Source organism: Pomacea canaliculata, linkage group LG4 (assembly GCF_003073045.1).
Source record: "Pomacea canaliculata isolate SZHN2017 linkage group LG4, ASM307304v1, whole genome shotgun sequence".
NCBI lineage: Eukaryota > Metazoa > Mollusca > Gastropoda > Architaenioglossa > Ampullariidae > Pomacea > Pomacea canaliculata.
In genome coordinates, this window is record NC_037593.1 from 23,961,674 (window position 1) to 23,982,596 (window position 20,923).

General features: G+C 38.9%; 1 long non-coding RNA gene across 1 annotated transcript; it reads right to left on the bottom strand.

Annotated features, from left to right (window-relative positions):
- Positions 1 to 1,864: 1,864 nt before the first annotated feature.
- LOC112562335 lies at positions 1,865 to 15,386 on the bottom strand. Its single transcript, XR_003098844.1, has 4 exons — positions 15,220 to 15,386; positions 14,322 to 14,440; positions 12,623 to 12,694; positions 1,865 to 3,473 (listed from the first exon to the last, which is right to left on the bottom strand). It is a non-coding gene; the product is annotated as an uncharacterized LOC112562335 (long non-coding RNA).
- Positions 15,387 to 20,923: the final 5,537 nt, after the last annotated feature.

Here is a 20,923-nt window from a genome sequence, read left to right on the forward strand (position 1 = left end):
GTGCGGGGTGCCCACTGAACCTCCTGTTGCTGTGTTACTATATGAGTGGGTGTGTGTGCACATGTGTGTGTGTATGTCGCCAGAATCTATTCCCTTTCATCTCTCACATCATTCTTCCCTCTAGTGTGCTGGCGTGTCATCATACCTCTAATTGCCCTTGTGGATGAATAAAGTTGTATTGAATTGAATTGAAGCTTCAGACTACTCGTCAATTTTTTACAGAAATCTTTATTTTCCTTATTTAGGTCAGTGTCGTGAAAGAGTGGGGATAGGGCTGTAGTGTGGGTTTGCACATCTATTTTACTCTAGAAATGACGTAATTTCTAGAGAGAGAAATTATGTCATTTACGCGGGTGCGGGTGGGAGCTTAGGCTCGTGGTGGCTGTAAGGCGTGATTGGTTGTGGTGTGTCAGGTGACATGACTGGGACGAAACGGCTACTGGACTAAAAGATCGAGAATTGCAAGCTGAGCGTTTCGACTAAAAAAGAAAGATCTGGACGACAACCTGGGCTTTTGTGCTAAAACCTCTGAGGGGAAGACATCCGTGACTTTCGCGTCTCAAGTCTTTGTGTGCAGTTGTCCTTCCATCAAGCTTCAGACGAAATAACCTCTGAGCGAAAAAGGACACCATTCTCGAAGGTGAATTAAGCCACACAGTCGTACCTGTGCATGCAGAAAAGCAACTTCGTCTGACCTGATAGCCACGTAACGGCAAGCTGGGCTTCTGCGTCAAACGTCTAGGGAGAAGACATCAGTGATTTTTACATCTCAAGTCTTCTCTGGCGCATGTCCTTCCTTCAAACTTCAGACAAGCGAACCACAGAGAAAAGGACATCACCATAGAAACTGAGCTAAACCTCACAGTCGTACCTGCACGTACGCAAGAGCAACTTTGTTCGACCAGATAACAACTCAACAAGTTGCTCCGGCCACCGGGATCGGTGCTGCGTTCCATGCGAAGATCGTCAGGACTACTGGCGACCTTTTGAGGTGCACCTTCTTCGTACTCCTCTCGTCGCGTACTGGTCAACAGAAGACCGAAGTCGAGACGACACAATTCCCCATACGAGCGCTAGCCAGTGGGCAGTACAAGTGACCGTTGTGTGTGTGTGTCCTGCGAGACTAAGACCCTACACAGCAAAAACTTGACACAGCTAAGTGGCGGATGCGTAAGGAGTGTACGGGGAGAGTGTGTGAGCAGAGAGGTGTGTGACAGTTAATTTTAAGGTTAGATCTGGCTCACTAGCTATCTGGACCAGAAGTAAGGGAAACAATTAGATACCGGGACGACCTTGAGAACGAGTTAGGATAGAGAAACACGTAGTACAAACCCACCTGTTCTTGTGTATTCTTTCTTTTGTCGTTTGGTAATAATAATTAACGTTCTTTTAATACACTAAATTGCCTCGTGTTTTCATTGGGGTATGCGTGCTTGGGGGCTCGAGCTAACTAAAAGTTGATAATAAGCAATTTAGTGTGGTAGCACGCGGTAAGTGTCGACGGGATTTGGTGGGGGTATAGACGGTGTGTTGGACCGGTGATAGAAATCGTACCCCCTACCAAATCTACGGACCTCGCCCCAGGTTCGCGACAAGGTCCGTCCCATCGGCAGCAATCCTTTCCTTTTCAAAGAGGATAGGGCTCTACCATCCAATTTAAAATTTCTATATCCTGATAGTTCTGTTTTGCTTTTGGTGTGATTGTAGCCTTTTTGGGCTTCAACACCCCTTTTAATGCTTTACCCACCCTTTTTTACATTTTGGTTACTTGTTATGTTGGCCTTTAAAAATATATCATGTTTATAAGAATTAGGAAGTTTTTATTCCACAACCTTTAAAGTTACAACTACTTTTTGCCGTGATATAGCCATTGTTCCGAGCACGGCATAAAAACACTAACAAAACCTGTTCTTGGGTATTCCCTTTTATCATTTGGTAATTTGATTAATAATTTCTTAAATATACTAAATTGCTTCGTGTTGTTATTTGGGGTGATGCATGCTGGGGGCTCAACAAGAGATCTCTACATAGCTGTATGTGGGACGGGGGAAACTTTATGTGTTGAGTTTATATCTTAGGGGATTTTTATTTGTGTTATGATTAAACGTTACGAGAGACTCGCTCTAAACAGGCTCTGAGAGATCGGACCATCGACCATCGGCCATTAGACAAGTCGTCGTAAGAACGGACTGTGCAATCACCAAGCCGCAGAGCAACAGGCGGGAATGTGACGGGTACGGTGACGTCAACATCGCCTGGCAACAGACGAGTCGTCCTGAGAACGGACTGTGTGTGCGTGGAGGTGAACAGAGAGTTGTCTCAGGCAGTGGCCTGGGAGGGGAGATCATCTGCACTGCGTGAAAAGTGTTGTGCCGCGCCGGGTTTCACGAACGCCCTTAGTTAGAGGGGCGGGTGTTTGATTTTAAGTGGTGGGGTTCTCCCATGTTGGTTTGTTTTATTTTCTTTTCTCTGCAATCTGGTTTTTTGTTGTTGTTATTGTTGTTTTTTTTATATCCGTTGAGGTCGCGCTCTGTGACCGCCAATACATTTCAGTTTTGTATTGTAACTTCGTGCTAGTGTTTTATGTCCACTGAGAAGTGATTGGTTTCGTTGCTCGCATCGGGCGCGTGGAAGTTTGTCTGTGTGTGTGAGTGTGATGAGAGAGAGTAAGTCCCGCGACGCCCGATCGCGTCTCGCGACAAGCTAGTTAAAATGTGTAGATCAGCAATTCAGAATAGGCGCATGCGGGAAATGTCGACGTGATTTGGTGGGGGTATCGACGGTGTGTTAGACCGGGTGACAGAAATCATAGCCCCTATCAAATCCACGGACTCCTGCCCCAGAGTTTACGACACTGGCCTTTGTTTTGTTTTTTTGTTTGTTAAGAAGATAACAAAGTAACATCCACAGATGCTTAGCAATTAATTCATGATGAAATAGCACAAGCTTGTAGTTTGTGATGGCGACAATGTTTCAAATTTTAAGCCTTTATCACGCTTTTTCAAAGCCCCCTTCCCCTCCCAACATCATCAACGATATGATCAACAAGATTTTGTGTGATCTTTTAGGCAAGCCAATGCTAACTTAACGTCTACAACACATGGGGGATCAGAATTCACATTTTTTTAAAATAGAAAGGTAACATAAAATGTGATGCTGTGGTAAAATGGTGAGAACGTGTATATTCAAGCCAAGTTTGATGTGTAATTTATACACGATTCAAAACAAAGTTAAAATAAAACATTGTCTGATTTTGCTTCTGTTGCACTGTTCTGAATGGAGTCATTGCTAAAAGGAAGGGAACCTGTATGACAATTGATGATGACTTTCACAGCAACCGTCACCTGCAACATGTCGCCAGCGCAGACAGCGCCACAGGACTGTGAGCTTGGAAGTGGCAACAGGTAACTTCTGCACGTTGATATCTGTCTGGAGATTACAGGAGGCCAATGTCGTCCCCATTTGTTGTCCTGCTGAAAAAGATGTAGGGTTAGTGAGACAATGAGTCTTACGACCATCTCGCGCACGCAGGCTGCCTACATATTTCTCTCTTATCTTTGTTTAGCAAGTGAGCACACCAAATTGGCTTTTAGCTTACAGCTAGCAATGACATTCACGTCAAACCTGTAATCCACACACAGGCTGGTGGGCACATTAGTGCGCTTGTTATGACTAGGATCTATTAGCCCCTGCTTGTATGTGTCCTTGACAGGCATACCAGCACGTAGAGAACATTTCATCGCTACCTAAGATAGCAAACGTAAAATAGAAGCTACTGTCAGTTATATTTTTAAAAAAGTTGTATACATGTCTTGTATTTGTTGTGCTTGTATTGCCTATTGTACCTATCTGCACTTTCTTGTGACGTCAGCTGTTCTCATCCTGCGTATAGATGCGTATATCACCAGGTCCTCTGGCCAGGCCCCCTTCTACTACCTAATGACAGCACGCTCAAAGCATGCAAGTTCAGATATTCTTTGTCTGGACGTAGGAATTAAGTTATATCACAGACGAGTATAGGTACATTGCTGTCTACCAAGACCAACGCTTAGCCTCTTGCGAAGTGATCCGCTGTTAGTCTCGGCGAGTCTAAATAAAGAATGTGAATAATCCGGAAGCTTGTAGTCTCGTGCCTCGTTTTAGTAGTTAATCTGAAATGTGAATAAACCGGAAGCTTTATATACAACTGCCTCGTTTTAGCAGTGAACTGGAAAAAATCGTCTGCCAGCAGTCCAGTAATACAAGTTCGTGGCTATATAGTTGGCTCGTAATTTTCTTTCTCAAAGTGGTGAGGTGTCACGTAGCGCTCACTTCTTTCCGCCCGACCCAGTTCTTATGTTTACATCCACATCTCTGATGACAGGCATTCACATAGAAAAGTGCCGCAGATGTTCATAGAGTAGACCACGATTATAATGGTGAATCAGAAACACAATTAGAAATCGCTGATTTCATCTCCAGGCATTCCATCTACATCCAACAGTGGATGTCCTGTTCTTAAGTTATTTGTAGCAGCCAGACGACTACAGTTAGAAAATATGTTGAAGAAGACATTTATCAGGAAATGGGAATGAAATAGAAAGAACTCAGTAGTGACATTGATTTAAAACTATTCCCTACAGTAAATCGTCGGTTTGGAATAAACTGAATTTTTATTGATACTCAGTGAATCAGAATCAGGGTCATTTGAATAATACGAATAATCGCTTTCGTCTGTTAGCACCAAAAAATAAAAGAATCTTTTTATTTATTGTAACTACAAGGGCAGCAGTAAAAAGCAGCAGGCTATTTATGATTATCTTTATTATCGGGGACTGCATTAAATGTACACAGGGTACACCTGTTTCGAAGTCTTTTTGGTGGAGTCTTCTGTTATGTAAGTAGTTTATAAATAAAAAAATATAAACGTTAGCATTCGTGGACTATTTCCACTTCCTAAATCCTAGTGGTCTAAATCTACTGAAAATGTTAGTGATACTGCCTATCAAATGAAAGTCATCGGCATCATTCACCCGTGGAAAAAATTCTCCTTTCATCTAATCCCTTTAAATCATTACGGTCCTGTGTGTTTTTCTACGCTAGTGTGCCTTGAGATATCTTTTGCCCATCTCCTATTCTCTTCAGATGTGTATCAATCACGACATTTAACTCTTTTTAAGCCTTAGAATTGAGACGAAATAAACTTCATATCATTCGCAGAACTTGAGAAGAGCGAGGATGATATCATTAAAAGAAATATACATTAGCCGAGAAAAGTGTACCATTAGAGAGAGAAGAGAGAAAATGATGAATTTCAGTGCAAGTAGTCATACATTATCGTAGTGGAATGGAATTTACTCTATCATGATACTTCCTCTACGCTTACTGTCTTCACATTTACTATTTTGGCTACAGGAATACATTTTAATTAAGAGGTTTGCTTGCCTTGACGGCACTGATATCTCCATATGAATGATACATCAGTAATTAGCGGAGGGATTATTCATTCATCTCTTGACTGGTACCAGATGACGGCCGACTGTGCTCGTCCTCTGGCACTGGTCATCGAGGTGGGTAGGTGGGAATAGAAACACGCAACGGCCGGCATGTATGTGTAGCCACTTAGACCTGTATTGTCAAGATGTGCAAGGAATAATCAGTTCATTCTTTTAATGGAGAAAATACACCCCACATTATTAGAAAAAATACCGATCTACATTGCTTCGAAATCTAAATGTGAAAAAACACCAATCGGGGAAAAGTAGATCGTGATCAAAACTTGTAAGGTAATAAGCTGTTGTTGCTAAAGGTAAGAAAACAAAATCAAATGAAGAGCAAACAGAGCTTTTATCGCAAATGGCTCCTTCTAAATGCAGTTACCTAGAAATTTAAGACTCCGAAACTGTCAATAAAAACTTTTTAAAATATGTCAGAGTAAAATAGAGAATTTGAACCACAAGGAAGTACAACTTAATTTTAGAGGAAGGCCATACTTTTACAAAGACGTTCATTGTGTCCTGTTTTCTTAATTTTCTTAATTTTTTTTTTACAATAACGTGAAATCCGAGAAGGACGACATCTGCATCACTCAGAACAGGACGGTTATGAATCAGTGTGCAGATATATCTGCACTCACCGATACAAAGTTCATCATGGCGATGCACTAGATAACCCATCTTGATGCAGAAGAATACCTAAATACAGGCAAAAGTTGGGCTTTAATGAAAGAGACCATCCTGTCTGACCTATTGAACCCTGCAGACCTGTGTATCAGACGCGATTGTGACTAAACGATGCTACCAAAATTTTGCTCGGGGATGGTTTAGACTTAAGAACGTCAGCATCTATCATTAAGCCCAACTTACCATTACTAGCTTTTCCATTTAAGTTCGAATGATGCTTACGTTCATTTCTGCCAGCAGTGACCTTTCGGAAGCGTTCAGAAATAGGGTAGACAATGCGATCTTGAAAAGAAGGTCGTTTAACATGACAGCAGCAAACTACAAGAACGTTGAAGGTATACCTATATTTCATTGCCGGATAGAAAAGTGATCTTTAGGTTAGAATATTGGGCTGCTTGTACTTTGTGGAAACATTCAAATTTTTCTTGAGGTTGATGGAAAAAATCCCTGCAACTTTTGTCCTTTGACGATTACTTAAAACATATTTTCTAAAGTTAAGGAAGCTTTTTTATAAACTAATCATACACACCCTACGCATCCCCATGGTAATTTTATGTATTACGTTTGCTTTAGCACCAAAATCTGAGAGATGCAGCACTAAAAAAATCATTTGTAGTTTTTGTTTTCCCTCATCACACAGCAAACAGGGAACCAAGCGGCACGAGTCCCTGTGAATTGATACCACTTCTTTCTTCTACACTACTCCATGGAAGTTTTTAGCCATTAGAAAACTAATTTTTCTCCCTCGTTAGGTAGCCATCACTCAGAACCTTTTATTTTATCACTTCGTAACTTTGAGATCATCGGCCTTGGAAAATCATCATTGTGATGGATATGATTAAATTCTAATTTTTTTATTACAGGAAATGTTTGATTCTTCCCAGGAATATTTAATAAAGCGTTACCTGGTTACCACTGGCACCAAAAACACCTTTCAACATTATACAACCTTTCTCTTTCAATTACGTGATCAATATCAACTCGGGAATCAAACCAGCGCTTTGTACTTGTTCTAGGACACCTAAACGGGGTCATCTACTCTATAATTTAAAATATCATACGACGATATTGTTAACCGCAGTACAGCAATGTTGTCATGTCTCATTCATTGTATAGCAGCGCGTTTAGCGAGCTCACTGAATTCAACGATGGAAAAAAAAAAAAAATAATCAGAAAGAAAAAACTGACGAGTAAATCTGGTGTTTAGAAAGCACTTTTTTTGGCAAAACTTTCGTGCATTGAAACATACTCGATTTCCTTGTTCCCAAGTCACCTGCTGCTTTGTGCTGACACCAAACCTGTTACAATAGAATTGTCTTTGGATAAGGTGGGCTGTACTTAATATTACTCATTCCAGTAACAACTGAGATGAGACGAATCAGATCCAGTTCTGCTGAAAAATAAAAGCTTCAACTATTGTTTCCTTTGAATCTTTTTAGGCAACAGCTTAGCTTTTTTTTCTCCTCTTTCCACACTGCCAGTCACTTTAGGTAAAATTATGCTGTAAAAACAGATGTTTATAAAGTATCTCTCGGTATCTCTCATGATATATTTTCCATGTTTTTCAGACGTATCCAAATTAAATGTGGTTGGATGCCAGCTTTATTAAATGTCAAGCCATCTAGTTAAAGATGGGTCAGCAAATCTTCCTCGTTTTCCCATCGTAAAGGAGTCACGAAGTTGATTATCTACGCAGACTGTGCCTCTTAATGCTTCGTCCAGCCAGGAAGAATATTTAGCTCTCCTTGTTCCTAATTGTTATTGATTTGCCTTTCTACAATATTTCGCAACATCACAGTGATGTCACCCTATGAGGTTCACTGTAACAGATTCCTTTGTTGCATTTCCTTTAATATTCAAAACTCTCAAAGTAGCTTTTTGATGAATCCTTTGTGATTAGTTCATTCCACAATTTACAAGTCAATAGGGCTTATCCAAAGTGCCGCCATATATAAGGGTAGCATGTGCCGAGCTTTGTGTGACATGTGACGTCCTTCCCTTTGCTCCCCAAGACAGCAGTTCGTGAGCGCGCCTGAACCCCATTCATTAAGATGAATGAGAACAATGAGCCACGTTTCAAGTTTCCTTTTACTCCTTTTTTTCAATATTTCATTCTTGGGAGACATGTAATCTCCTAGGAAGATACAATAGTGTTAGGGAATGAAGACAATTCATTCACTGTTAGTTTTGACCTTCCTCTAACCCAGGTTGACCAAAAGTCTCATGATAATGAGATCTTTCGAGAAATTTGGTGGAACATACAAATTTACACCAATAAGAGAAACAGTACTGTACTAATTTCAATCTGACAGAAAAATTGTAAGTAGTGTTTTAAAAATAATTTTGTATATAGTAAAACACGAATGGCTCAGTATAACGTTCGTTTTGGCGGTCCCATATACTCAATGGTTTTCAATCCTCGTTTATACTTTCCGTTTTTCTCGTTTAACTTTCGTTTTTCTTCCATATCGCATGTAATCTGACTCCGATTTAACGTTTTCACTGAAGAAAATACTCCAACACCGCCCACGGCTGCTTTTTATTACAGTATACCGTACATGTACCTCCTTCAGTTACAGCGAACGTGCTGTCATCACACCGACGACAACCTTCTCCCGACCCCTATCCCAACGCGGATTCCCACTCCAGACCTGTCTTCGTATGTAGTCGCACGCATTTTCTTCTTTGTGGCAAATAAAAGTGTTTCCTTGATGTAACGTTTTTCCTAGATTAAATGTTTATTTCTGGTGGTCCCTTGAGAAACATAAAATCGAGGTTTCATTGTATACTGAAACTTTGAACAGTATTGTTTTAGCATGTCGTCGTCGTCGTCGTCTTCAAGATGCGTGTCATGTACATGTACGCTTCAAGTTCTCTTCACGATAATGGTATTACATTTTTTCCCTTTTGTTTTACCGAGAAAAATATATAATCATGCATTTTCAGATGTTGCGAAATAACAGAGTAAGAAAATAAGCGATCGTTCTCATTATGACAGGACTCTTTTTCTGCATCTGGGTCAGGTTTCAAAGCCATGTATTGAACATCTTAAATACTCTCCTACAATTTTCTTTGTGCCTTACACACTTTTGGATCTGGTTTCAAGTTAGAGGTGGTAAAAGCGAGGTCTTTGTTTCTCTTCACAGTTTCAGTGTGAAAAACTGACAAATGTCAGGGATACTCCAGGACTAACGAGGGAAAAAAACAGGCAAACGGTGATTTCCTTTGTTTATATTAAGATCTCTTCAGTTACAGATATTTACTGAAGTTGTTGCATAGCGGTTAATGTTAAAACTTCTCAAAAAGAAGGGCTAATCATTAAAACTGATACGGGGCTCAAGTGAGTGAGTGTGAAGAAGGATTTTCTGTCCCACCGCCACTAATTGGGTTTTTGAACATTGTACGCAATTCTCGTAACTAAGTGTAATTAGATATACAAACTTGGAAATTGTTAATGTTATCTGCAAGATGGTAAACAATAAAAAAAAATTTTCTTCTGCATTTTCCTTAAATATTACATTTGAAAAGTTAATACGGAAAGCATTAAAAATAGGAATAGTAATATTATCTGTCAATCATTAAAACATCAATTTCCTTTTCAAAAAGTCAATGATGTGAATATTTTGAAGCACCTGGGGTGTCCAAAGATCTTTGGTTTATGAGATGTGCCCACGCTGCTTTCGAGCGAATTTCTTTACGACGATATCATTGACAAAGTATAAATACCAACATTTTCTTGCAAAATTTGTTACGATTGTTGGAAAACAACGGCAGTTTAAAAGGAAAATAAGTGCAAATGGTACATTGAGTAGATGCTGACATTCTAAATCATGTCCAATTAAAATTTGCATCAGTATCTACATTTAAACCCAACGAACCATTTGACTAGCTTTTCCATTTAAAGTGAAAAGTTCACAGAGAAAATGAAACCATGATAGGAGCAACTGCTGATATCACCATCCAATCCACTGGTTCATTTTACATTTGTGGATGAGCTGGTTAAAGCAATTTTTATTTTAATTAAATTTTAAAAAAACTACAAGCAGTTTTCTTTGGGATTGATATTTTTACACTTTTTTTTCCAAAATGGGCACAGATGTAATACAAGCAGTGTTCATGTGAAGAATGACGGTCTCGAAATTCTCTACTTTTCTATTGATAAAATTGCCGTAAGCCGGGAAAAATAAGACCGTTGATCAGGCACAGAACACCTGTAGCACAGGATTGTAAAAACAAATTTGACTTTAAAGATATGCAGCTTTGTCTTTTTATTACTGAAATGACGCATTCTTTACTTACTGCTAATATTCGCCAGCAGTTTTAACTTTGTATCTAAAGGTAAATGTGCCTACCTATTAATTCTTTGTTCAGTATGATTACATTCTCCTTTGACTAAGTCCCAGCCGCTTCTGAAATTCTTTTTGAATTGTTTTCACTTCCACTTAATTTGACGAGCAGACGACTTATAATCTGTCTCAGCCTTTGATAGGTTTTATAGATTTCCGCTGTTCTTGTGCAAATTAAAATAGCTGGGGTTAATCTCATTAAGTAAATAAACCAGAACATTAATCTTCATAAACTCATTGGTCATTGCTCTTTCATTCTTCTTTCGCAGTTCATCATTATGTCCTTTCTGGATGACCTTATTTGCAGTGAAACACGGTGGTTGAAATGCAGCCCCGATTTTTCTATTTTCTGGAGAAAGGACTCCACTCTTTCCCAGCTCCACCAGCAAACCCCCCTTCACCTGTAAGGTGCCTTCTGTTCATTGGCTTTGATCTCACCTTCAGTGAGGTGGAAAAGACGCCTAACACCTTCGCTCAGTCAGTAGAACTGTAAAACGTTTATAAAAACTACTAATAACATTCCCTTTCATTTTCTTCTTGATCTGTAGTTTTCTTTCAAAGGTGAAACTACGCCGAAAGGCGGAGATTTACAAGGTCTGCAGCTTTCTAGACACAGCTATTATTTGAAAGTGGTGTTCAGCTATAAAAGCCCCATCTCTGCGCTTTTCTTTTTAAAATATTATGGCAAACAATTTAATGCGATCGCTTTCGTCTCGGTGAAGGATTTTCATTTATAAGGGAGACACAATAACCGTAACGGCTCTTGCTTATTTTTATGTGTTGCCTTTGTAGGTATTTTCCGGTTTATTAAACAATACGTCTGAAAGCAATGCATGTTTAGAACTCTAACATCAGCAGATACCACTCGAACAATCGCGAAACATATTTTTTCGAACAGAAAATATTTTTTGTCATCACAGCGATGAAGAATATTTGAGTTTTTATGACCTGTTATTTATTTGCTTTTTGCTACCAGAAACGCACAGAGATAATGTTCTTGGGCTCATTCCTCTCACTCCTCCAGTACAGACGTTTCCTTAACGAGTGTCAACAAATTTGATGGCATAGATTATAATGCTGGCGGTGACTCATTAAAAAAACCAAAATATTGTAGCAACTTTCATATTCATGATGATCATGAGGTGAACGTTGGTTTGAGTAGACAGCAGGGAAGAGAAGAGTTAGTAAACTAATCAGAGGTAGCATAACCTACTCACCCGGAGTGCTGAAGACCTACTTTAATGTATTTAACGCGGAAAATTTAGCTATCATTATAAAAAAAGCAGAAGCATTTCTTTCAAATCTTTCAATGCTTTCTCAAAGTCTGCACTTTAAAATTTAAATCGACGACACAGACATTTTACCCCTGACTTTTTCTGACCTCTCATCCAAAAGGCAAAGCACCTAAAAGTATTTGTCAGTACTTTGTAAGACTAAAGATTCCCAAGATTCTACAGCTGCCTCTCTTTTTGCTTCAAATTCTAAATATTTATACAAAACATTTTAACAGCAGTGAAAGTAACGGAAGGAAGGGGGCCTGTTTCACCGCTCAGGCGGAATCCACTCTGTGATCATCAGGGCCATCTAAACGATGCCCTTCAAGAACCTCAACGATCATCACTGCGGCGAAACTACGAAATTAGCATTTAGGACCGTATTAGGACCCTAACCTTCACTCAGTATACTGTATGGATCAGGCATTGCATCCCAGGGATATCGCCTGTCTAAAACAAACAAATAAACCCCCCCCCCAAAATTAACAAAACAAACAAAGCAAAGCAAAAAATAGAAAACCCTCTCCCAAAAGAAATCAGTTTACACAAAGTAAAGCTAATGGATTAGGTTTAACATAACCAAAACTTCGTTGCCCGATATCTGCAAGTTCGCAAATGTGAACTTTGCACAACTCTCATGCATGCTTTTCTCTTGCGAGCAATTAACGCAAGAGTTGGCTACAAGTTCTCTGCTTTGGATTCCTTACTGGCTTTGCGTCTATTATCTATCTAAACTCCTGCTAAAACAAAACAACAACAAAACAAAAAAACAAAAAAAAAAAAAACAAAAAAACAAAAACAACAAACAAAACAAAAAAAACCAAACTCCTCAGCTCCTTACCTTACACGGTCATTTTGTCCATCCCACTTACACATGCAGACTATCACATACGGACAGCGTATATGTTCTTTCCTGCAATAAAGATTTTCATCCATTGTGTTGGAATTCGTCATGTTTAACAACTCAGCTTTTCCTGACAAACAAAAGAACACGTCTCTTGACTTTGACCTCGAGTTTTCGGCAATTGAAGCCAAAAGAAGTTTCGTTTCACTCAGACATGTTGTGTCAACAAAACACGTACATAATATACGCTTGTTCAGTGAGAAACGGCACAAGTTGTCATCATTGTGATTACAACCAAAACATGCTATGTGTTATGAAATCAAAGGGACAGTATGCGATTTCTATGAAAAGTCTGTGGATTTCGATACTCAGAAACAATTTATATTTTCGTGACTGAATTTTTGAACGGCATTTAAAGATTGATACTGAGAAAATGGGAATGAAATTTAAATTTCTTTAGCAATAGGCCTTCAACTGATCGTTCACTTTCACATGATTAGTATCCGACTGGATATTGTAAAACGAAAAGATGTGTAAGCAAACATACTTTGCAAAGAAAAAAAAGACGTCTTTTTCATGACAACATAGCACCCATTACTTATTTCATATATTTTTAGTTCTAATTTACATGAAGCTGAAAACACAAACACTACTTAAACATAACTAATTATGCATAAGAAAATGTGACGGGGTGGAGAGGAAGAAGCAGAAAGTTAACATAGTTTGTGATGTTTTCATATATAATTTTACAAAATTTTATATGTACTTTTATAAAATTACTGAAACTTTAAAATGTTTGGAATATACAGTCAACAGCTTTGTTTTGTAGTTTGTTCAAGTGATTACTGAATGTAACCATTTTAAAAATCTTCGTCAATGAGATGGTCGATGACATTTGAAAAATCAGTCACTCAGAGCATGTCTAAAGTATCACATGTTTTCAGCAATATCACACACTCATCATTGTGGCTGTAGCAGAGAGCACTTACACCTCTTGCCACCATTTGCTTAAACTTACTCCCCACCCCCACAGTCGTTAAAAATTTATTTCTACATGCAGAACTTTTCCTATGCTATTTTAAATATTCTGTTTAATATAAGAATTACCATTTTTTGTTGTGCAAATAGCTAATTTCCAATAATTATTTGTAGCGAAACTGCTACAACAATGCATTCATAGCAGGCTTGAAACTATCTCCCTTGTACAAGACACTGCTTTCTTCGGATTGAACTAGTTACCTCTTTACACTACCCTCGATGTCAGTACTCACTCCAACCATATAACTGTCTTCTTAATTATTCACCTGATCTTATTCAACCTATTGATTTTGAAGTGTATTGCACACATGGCAGACTATTATTCTATTTGTGGAACTCCTCTGTGAACACACAGGTGTAGGCTTTTCTTAAACAAAGAAAATAAAAAAAGTAAAGCAAAAACAAACAAAAGAAGACTTATAAATCGTTCGTGTTCGCAGTTTCTGTGGCTCGTGCTGAATCACTCAGGCATGGAATATCTTCGTATCATGTAATGCACTGATCGTGGCAATCAGTTGAACCAAACTGTCATCACCGTGATTCCCCAGCGCACAGAACTACACTACATGAACAAACGTATGTTGGCTGTCGAACGAAATTTACTAGAACTTCTGTGAACTAATAAAAGGGCCGACGTAGAAAACGAACTGGCACTTACCCTTCATCATCGATCAACGGTGCACAAGAGAAGCAAAAAGCAAGAGAAAAAAATGCCTCAGATTACACCATGCATGCGTACCAAACGATGTGCTGAACATCTCTGGTAGCCTTTACAACCTGAAGAAATTAGTAAACGTGATGCTAGTATTCGGCAATATATTTTTAGTGGTTACACTTACTAAGATAAGTAGCAGTCTTTTTTAAAAAAAATCGAGAGCAGCAGCACATTTGGGTAAACTTTTAACGACCAACCACAAATCAAGAAAAATAATTATATTAATTAAATAATTGAAAAACAATTCGCCAATTTGTTGTAGGCAACTCAATATACCACTAATTTCAGTGGAATTCGTGCATGTTTTGATTTGGCCGACTTGTTCAAAAGACCTACGCCTGGTACTGTGTTCAGTCAGCTTTCAATGAACAAGCTTCACTTTCTCAGTTTCGTCATTTCTTTCGTGTCGTTTTTGCTGCTTATCCAGTTTCTGCTGTGCAAAGAAAACTTTCACGATGGAAACATGCACTTTAGAAGCTGTTGTCGTCGTCTTCAGAACCACCGCCAAACTGCAACAACTGAACAGCGACTGCGGAATGGCGCGCAGGTGATGTGCGGCCTGGAGCTTTTCATAAATAAGTCATGGATGATTCATTCGGCCACGGAAACGTTCGCGGATATTCACTGTAGCGAGTCTACTTGGAACAATTCGAGGGCGTCGTTGGGTTACTACAGAATGTTGAGACTATCACTAGTACAGGTAACTAAATTATGCTACGCACTAGACAACGGAAGTGCTGCTGCCTGCCATTCTCACCTCCCTCCCCGAAAAAAATCTAAAGCAACGTAATGCATTCAACAATCAATTTATTTTGGATATCAAACTAAGATTAAAACTCACCTTCCTTGCTTTTTTCTGCGTAAAGAGAGTTTTTTTTTCACTTTTTATGAAGCAACCAAGTCATGCTAAGTGGTTACTGTGGCAAGTCCAATCTTTCCTGCAGCATTGTTGACGTCAGATAATTTTTAATTAATCTCCATTTTGAGAAAATTTGTTCTCTAGTGGCTCTGCAAACTGACAATAAAATAAAATTAAAATGAAATAAAAAATTAAAAGGACCACAAAAATAAATTTTGTACATGAGTAGTGAGTTTTTGTATTCACGCATACTTATTTTCACAGATTTTATCCAAGAGAATTATTTGAACAAGAATTTCCTTGTCAGTAACACCGTTCAAGGCACCTTTCTCTCTTCACACACTCCTGAACATATGGAAAAACACGAGGAAAGAGATGGAAAAGGCGAGGGAAGAAGACAAAAGTTCACTGCTTTGATGGCACTAGCTGTTTCATGGAACAGTCCAAAGGGAAAGAGAAGACAAGAGTTCTCATCATGGAAGTCATTCAATGCACGTTTTCCCTTAAGAATCAAATTTGTCGATCACGTTCTTAAAATATCATCTTTCCAGATGGTATAACGGCATATTTAGCAATAAAACATTTTATAGTTAAAGAAAAGTTTTTATTATTTTTTTTTAAATTACAGATTAATGGGATTTTGTTTGAATATAATTACTGTTGACTGAGCGGCGCAACCTATTTCTGTAATTAGAAAGTTTGTCTGGGTACGTAATGACGAAAAGAGTTGAGAACTTAACAACATTATGCAGCTGTAGTTTACGTTAATTATCATGAAGAATTGTGTACGCAATGTCCTAACATCATTCGTCGCTTAAAAAAATGAAGCCCAGATCAGTGCTTGCACAGTAGGCTACTGCTCAGTTTGCCTAATACAGGAGTAGGGCCTGTTTACATACCGGCGGATTATTTCATCAAAAAAGTGCGCTTTATTTGACGAAGCCTTGTGACTGTAAATGGCTTGTTTTGTCTTGGAAACGGTGCCACGGCAAGGCTCAGTCCGTCCAGCCCTCTCATTGGCGGACAGTGAGAGATTTCTAATGACTGGCCTCTCCATGACTCTTTAACTGAGCCGATGATCCTAAGCACACTACAGACTCTCAGCAATAGATTATTTACAGAGCGCATAGCACCACTCACCGCGCCTCAACTGATCAATATGATGGCAGCATGACACAGGAGTGCGCACGCACGTACACAGATTACCTACAAGCACAACTGCACGTGCATGGAGTAAACATTTTAAAGTTATATCCCAAAGTCGATAAATGGCCAGTTAAAAACATTGGACGCACATTCAGTTACACGCGCTATTTTGGTCTAGGCGTCACGAAGGGTTAAAAAGGTTTTACAGGAATCCCATCTCTCTCTCTACCTCGTGTTGCCTTTCCTTTGTGTGTGTGTGCACCTGCGCGCTTTATCGTCAAGTTGTAAATGTCACCAAGGCTTTCACAGACAGGTCAACAAGAGCTTCTTAAATCTGTACTTTTCCATAAGCATTAAATTCTAGCTGCTGGACTAACCTTGCTTTATTGTGCTCGTGTGTGATGTTGGTGTACCTTAAAAATGCTTTTAGCTTAAGACAGCGTGCTTTTTCTGTTTTGCTATGATGCTCCACTTGCCTTATCCTGTAACTGGTACTTATTTGGGATTTTTCTTTCTTTGTTTTACAACTAAGAACACTTCCAAAGTTCTAACTGGCCATTGGAATTAATAAAGTTGGTCATTTGTTATATTGGAACTTGTATTACTGGACTGCTGGCAGACTATTTCCAGTTAACTACTAAAACGAGGCACGTGTGTACAAAGCTTCCGGTTTAGTCACATTCATTGTTAGGCTCGCCGAGACTAACAGCTGGGAACTTCGCAGGAGGCTAAGCATTGGTATCGGCAGACAGACAGCAGTCCACCTATAGACGTCCATGATCTCACTGTTCGATTTTGAAATGAGCTTCTATTTAAATCTATGAGATGGTGGTATTGTTGGATGATGATGATGATCAAATGGATGATGATAGTGATGTCGGTATATTCTACACCCTTCTGTACGAACGCAAGGAAAATACACGTTTAACATTATCCAAACAATATTATGATTATACAATATGTATATGCCCTGATCATACAGCACAGTGGCGTGGTGTTTTCATCATGACACTTGTTAATGCTGGAAGTCATGCCTTTTCCGAATTTAATGTACAAGACTTTTAGAAATTGGATAAGGCAGAATTCTACCAGGTATGTGTCTGTGTGTTCGCCAAATTTGCATGCATATACTCAAACAAACGAATATAGGCCCGCATAGGGCGACAGACATGCACACCTTCCCGTCGCTACACACACACTTGTGTATCGGCAGCCATGCTCAGTTTGTGTTGTTGCTATTGTGCTGCACAGCCTCTGTGTGTGTCGCGGTCGATTCATTATGTGCAAATTCACAGGTGTGGCAGCAAAGACCTGGTGTAAGACGCCGCCTAGACCACCCGTTTTGTGAACTCTTAAATGCTCATCGTCACGATCGTTATCTGTTGCAAAAAATGCATATTCAACTTCATCTAGCTAACAGAAATCTCACCAAGTTCTCAACAGTTCTGTCCGTGTTTTGGTTTGAAGACAATTCAAAATCAAATGCACAATTTCTAAACCTTTTAAACATCCATGGTGCTCGTTAGCATGTCTGTTGGGACGATTTGTACATATTCTTCTGTTACAAACTATTACCTGGATGAGTAATTAGGCTGAATCATATCTAACATTATAGTTGTATATACAAATCAGAAATGTTTTACCGAAAACACGAGCTGGAGTTCATTATCGCCTGATGCCTGTGACCGTCAGATGCATTCGATATCAACCTGCAGCGGAAGTTGATGAATAGCGGACGAGTTCATTTCATAGACAGTAAAGGGGTGTTCGATTAAAACTGATCGAAAACAGCCAACTTCTGACGTTGTCTGCAAATCACAAGTTTCTTTTTTCGAGATTGTAACTTTAAAAACAACCAGCATCACACCACCAATATCGTACGTGATCATCGACAATTGCGTCGATTCAGACATGTTTCTTCTTGAAGACAATAGGCATTCGGTTTTTCTGAACAGTGAACTTCATGAGGACATCCACCTTTTCGGAGAATTATGCACGAATGTAATCTTCACGTGTCGGTATTGACCTCTTCTGAAGTTCTTTTTCGTAGAAATATTGTTACAAACCATTTGAAATGTTGTTGTCCACTGAGGCAGTTTTTTTTTAGCAGAGCGCTTTTTTCCCTGTCAATTTTTATCATAGTTTATGTCCATATCGTTTGACAAGTGTTCGCTTCATTTTTGGTAATATTTGCTGGTAAGCTATAAATTTGTCAAAAAACGGAAGATGTGAATTATTCTGAATCATTTTTTGCGCACAGCTAGAATTGTATAAAATATGTCATTCTTGTCACTAAGTTGGACAGAAAGGTAAAAATAGCTTGACGCCAAATTAATTTACTTTAAAAATTCGTGGCTTCAGAAAAAAAGAAAAGAAAAGAAAAGAAAGGAAAAAGGGAATCATCGGTTTAAAATATGTGTTTATAAAAAGGAGTTGATAAACGGCAGTACGCAAAGTTATACCAAGCAAAGGTGCAGTATAAAGTGGCAGGGGCTCAAGAATATAGGACTGTTGAAGATCAGCTTAAGGGCTAAAACTAAGATTCTATTTCCTCATGGTATTTGCGATAGAACATTACGTTTCTGTGGGAATCAACTTGGAGGCGTTTGCACAACACCTGTTTCAGTGCTCTCTGGGCTCGTACTCAGTCTCTTCTGCACGGAATTCGTCTGCCATTGTACTGGTTATGAAGAAAGCTTCAGCTCAGCATCTTATCGAACAGAGGTCTTGAACAATCGTTGGTCGTGAAAGTAATGGAGAAAATCCTTTTAAAGCACTGATTCTAAATCCACTAAAAAAAAGTCTCAACACACTGCAAAGAGGTGTTGATATTAAACTGTTTACCTTTCGTATTCTTCATAAACACCTTGAGATACCACATGCACAGGCAAGACTTTTGTTTGCTAATTTCTCGTAGGCTTAAACACCATCTCTCCTAGCTAGAAGATTCCTTGACCATCAGCAGGTATTGTGAATCATTCACTTTCTGATTAAATATCCCTAATTCTATAACTGGAACATTGGATCATCCCAAAGGCTATTTCCGTTTATCCTTTATGCCAGCAGCTGTTGTAGTAACCACAAAGAACATCTTGTCAAATTCTCTGGGACGGTCCATCTAACGTGCATAGTCTCTAAACTGGCATACAATTTCAAAACTGTCAGACCTGCGGAGTTAAGTATTGACTTCGAAGTATACTTTTTATGTATGCGTTACTATAAGTGTGAGATTCATGCAACTTCTTTTGCTATACAGTTAGGTTACGCTGTGTATCACGTGACATTCCTACTGTTGTTTGGAGCTTATATAATAGTGTCTACAGAAGGAGTTCTGTTGTTTTAATGATGAAGGTTAATTCGGTTTTAATCTCATTGTTTATCAACCTTAGCCACTCAGGACTTGCCCCTTTTTTGGCGATATAAAGAGAACACAATTCTATGTACAATACTCATCTTGTACCACTTTATCATGCACAAAAAAAATTCCTCCTACGGGAGATAAGGCCTGTCCTATCAGGGCCGCAGTAATGAAACGAGAGCACATTCTTTCCCCAGAGCAAAATCGAGAACTCAAGGCAATGCGTGGGCTCGCTCTCGTGTATAGGTGATGAAATCAAGCTACTGCTATCATTAATACTTGTACCCAGACTAACCTTCGCGCTTGCCACAACTTGGGTAGATTTTGAACTTAGATGGATCCTCCTCTATGAACGAAATACCCACGAGATGTGCGCTCACAGGTTGACAGCAAGGACTGTAATAAGCAGGACTAGAGCTGAACGCCACACCTTCGTACACCTAATTACGAGAAGGTCCATACAACCGTTGGTAATCTTAATAATCACTGAAGTATGCCTATGTTGAACTTCGTCATTCTTTTATCTAGGGTACATATATTTACAGCTGAGAAATCTGCGTTTCGAGCTACAAACCGGGAGTCATATTCTCATGTAGACTTTTACGCAAAAACGCTTCATAGTAATACCACAGAAAACGTTGATTTCACACATCGGCCTTTAATTTAATGACGAGATATAGTGTTTTAAAATCTCTCTCAAATCGTTAAAATAAAACCTGCAATTTATCAATAAATGAGATCAGTAAAATGTGGTGGTGTGTTCGTGTACTTTTTAGGAAGAAACACCTACATTTCAAATACTGATCTGTGAGCAACGCAAATATTAAAATAAACACTATAAATCAACATTTTGCCCGCTTGTTATAACAGGATTAAAAGATAAGCTTTAACAACAACAAAAACAGCAGCAACAAGAAGCAAAGCGCTCAGAAATGAGGGAAGAGAGCCTGTAAGGTAGCGATCTTAAACTGAATACGTTGGTACAGCGCGTGACGTGTTCAAACTGATTTCCAAGTCTAGCATCTTTGTTTTAAATTCAAACCATTTACTAACGCGTAGCCTGTTCTTTTGGGAGTACCACAAGTACCGAGTGAATTAACCAGGCAATAATATTCCCAAGCAATAATTACAACCTCAGGAAAAAAATTCCGATAATTATAATTCAATTTCCTGCGAATCATT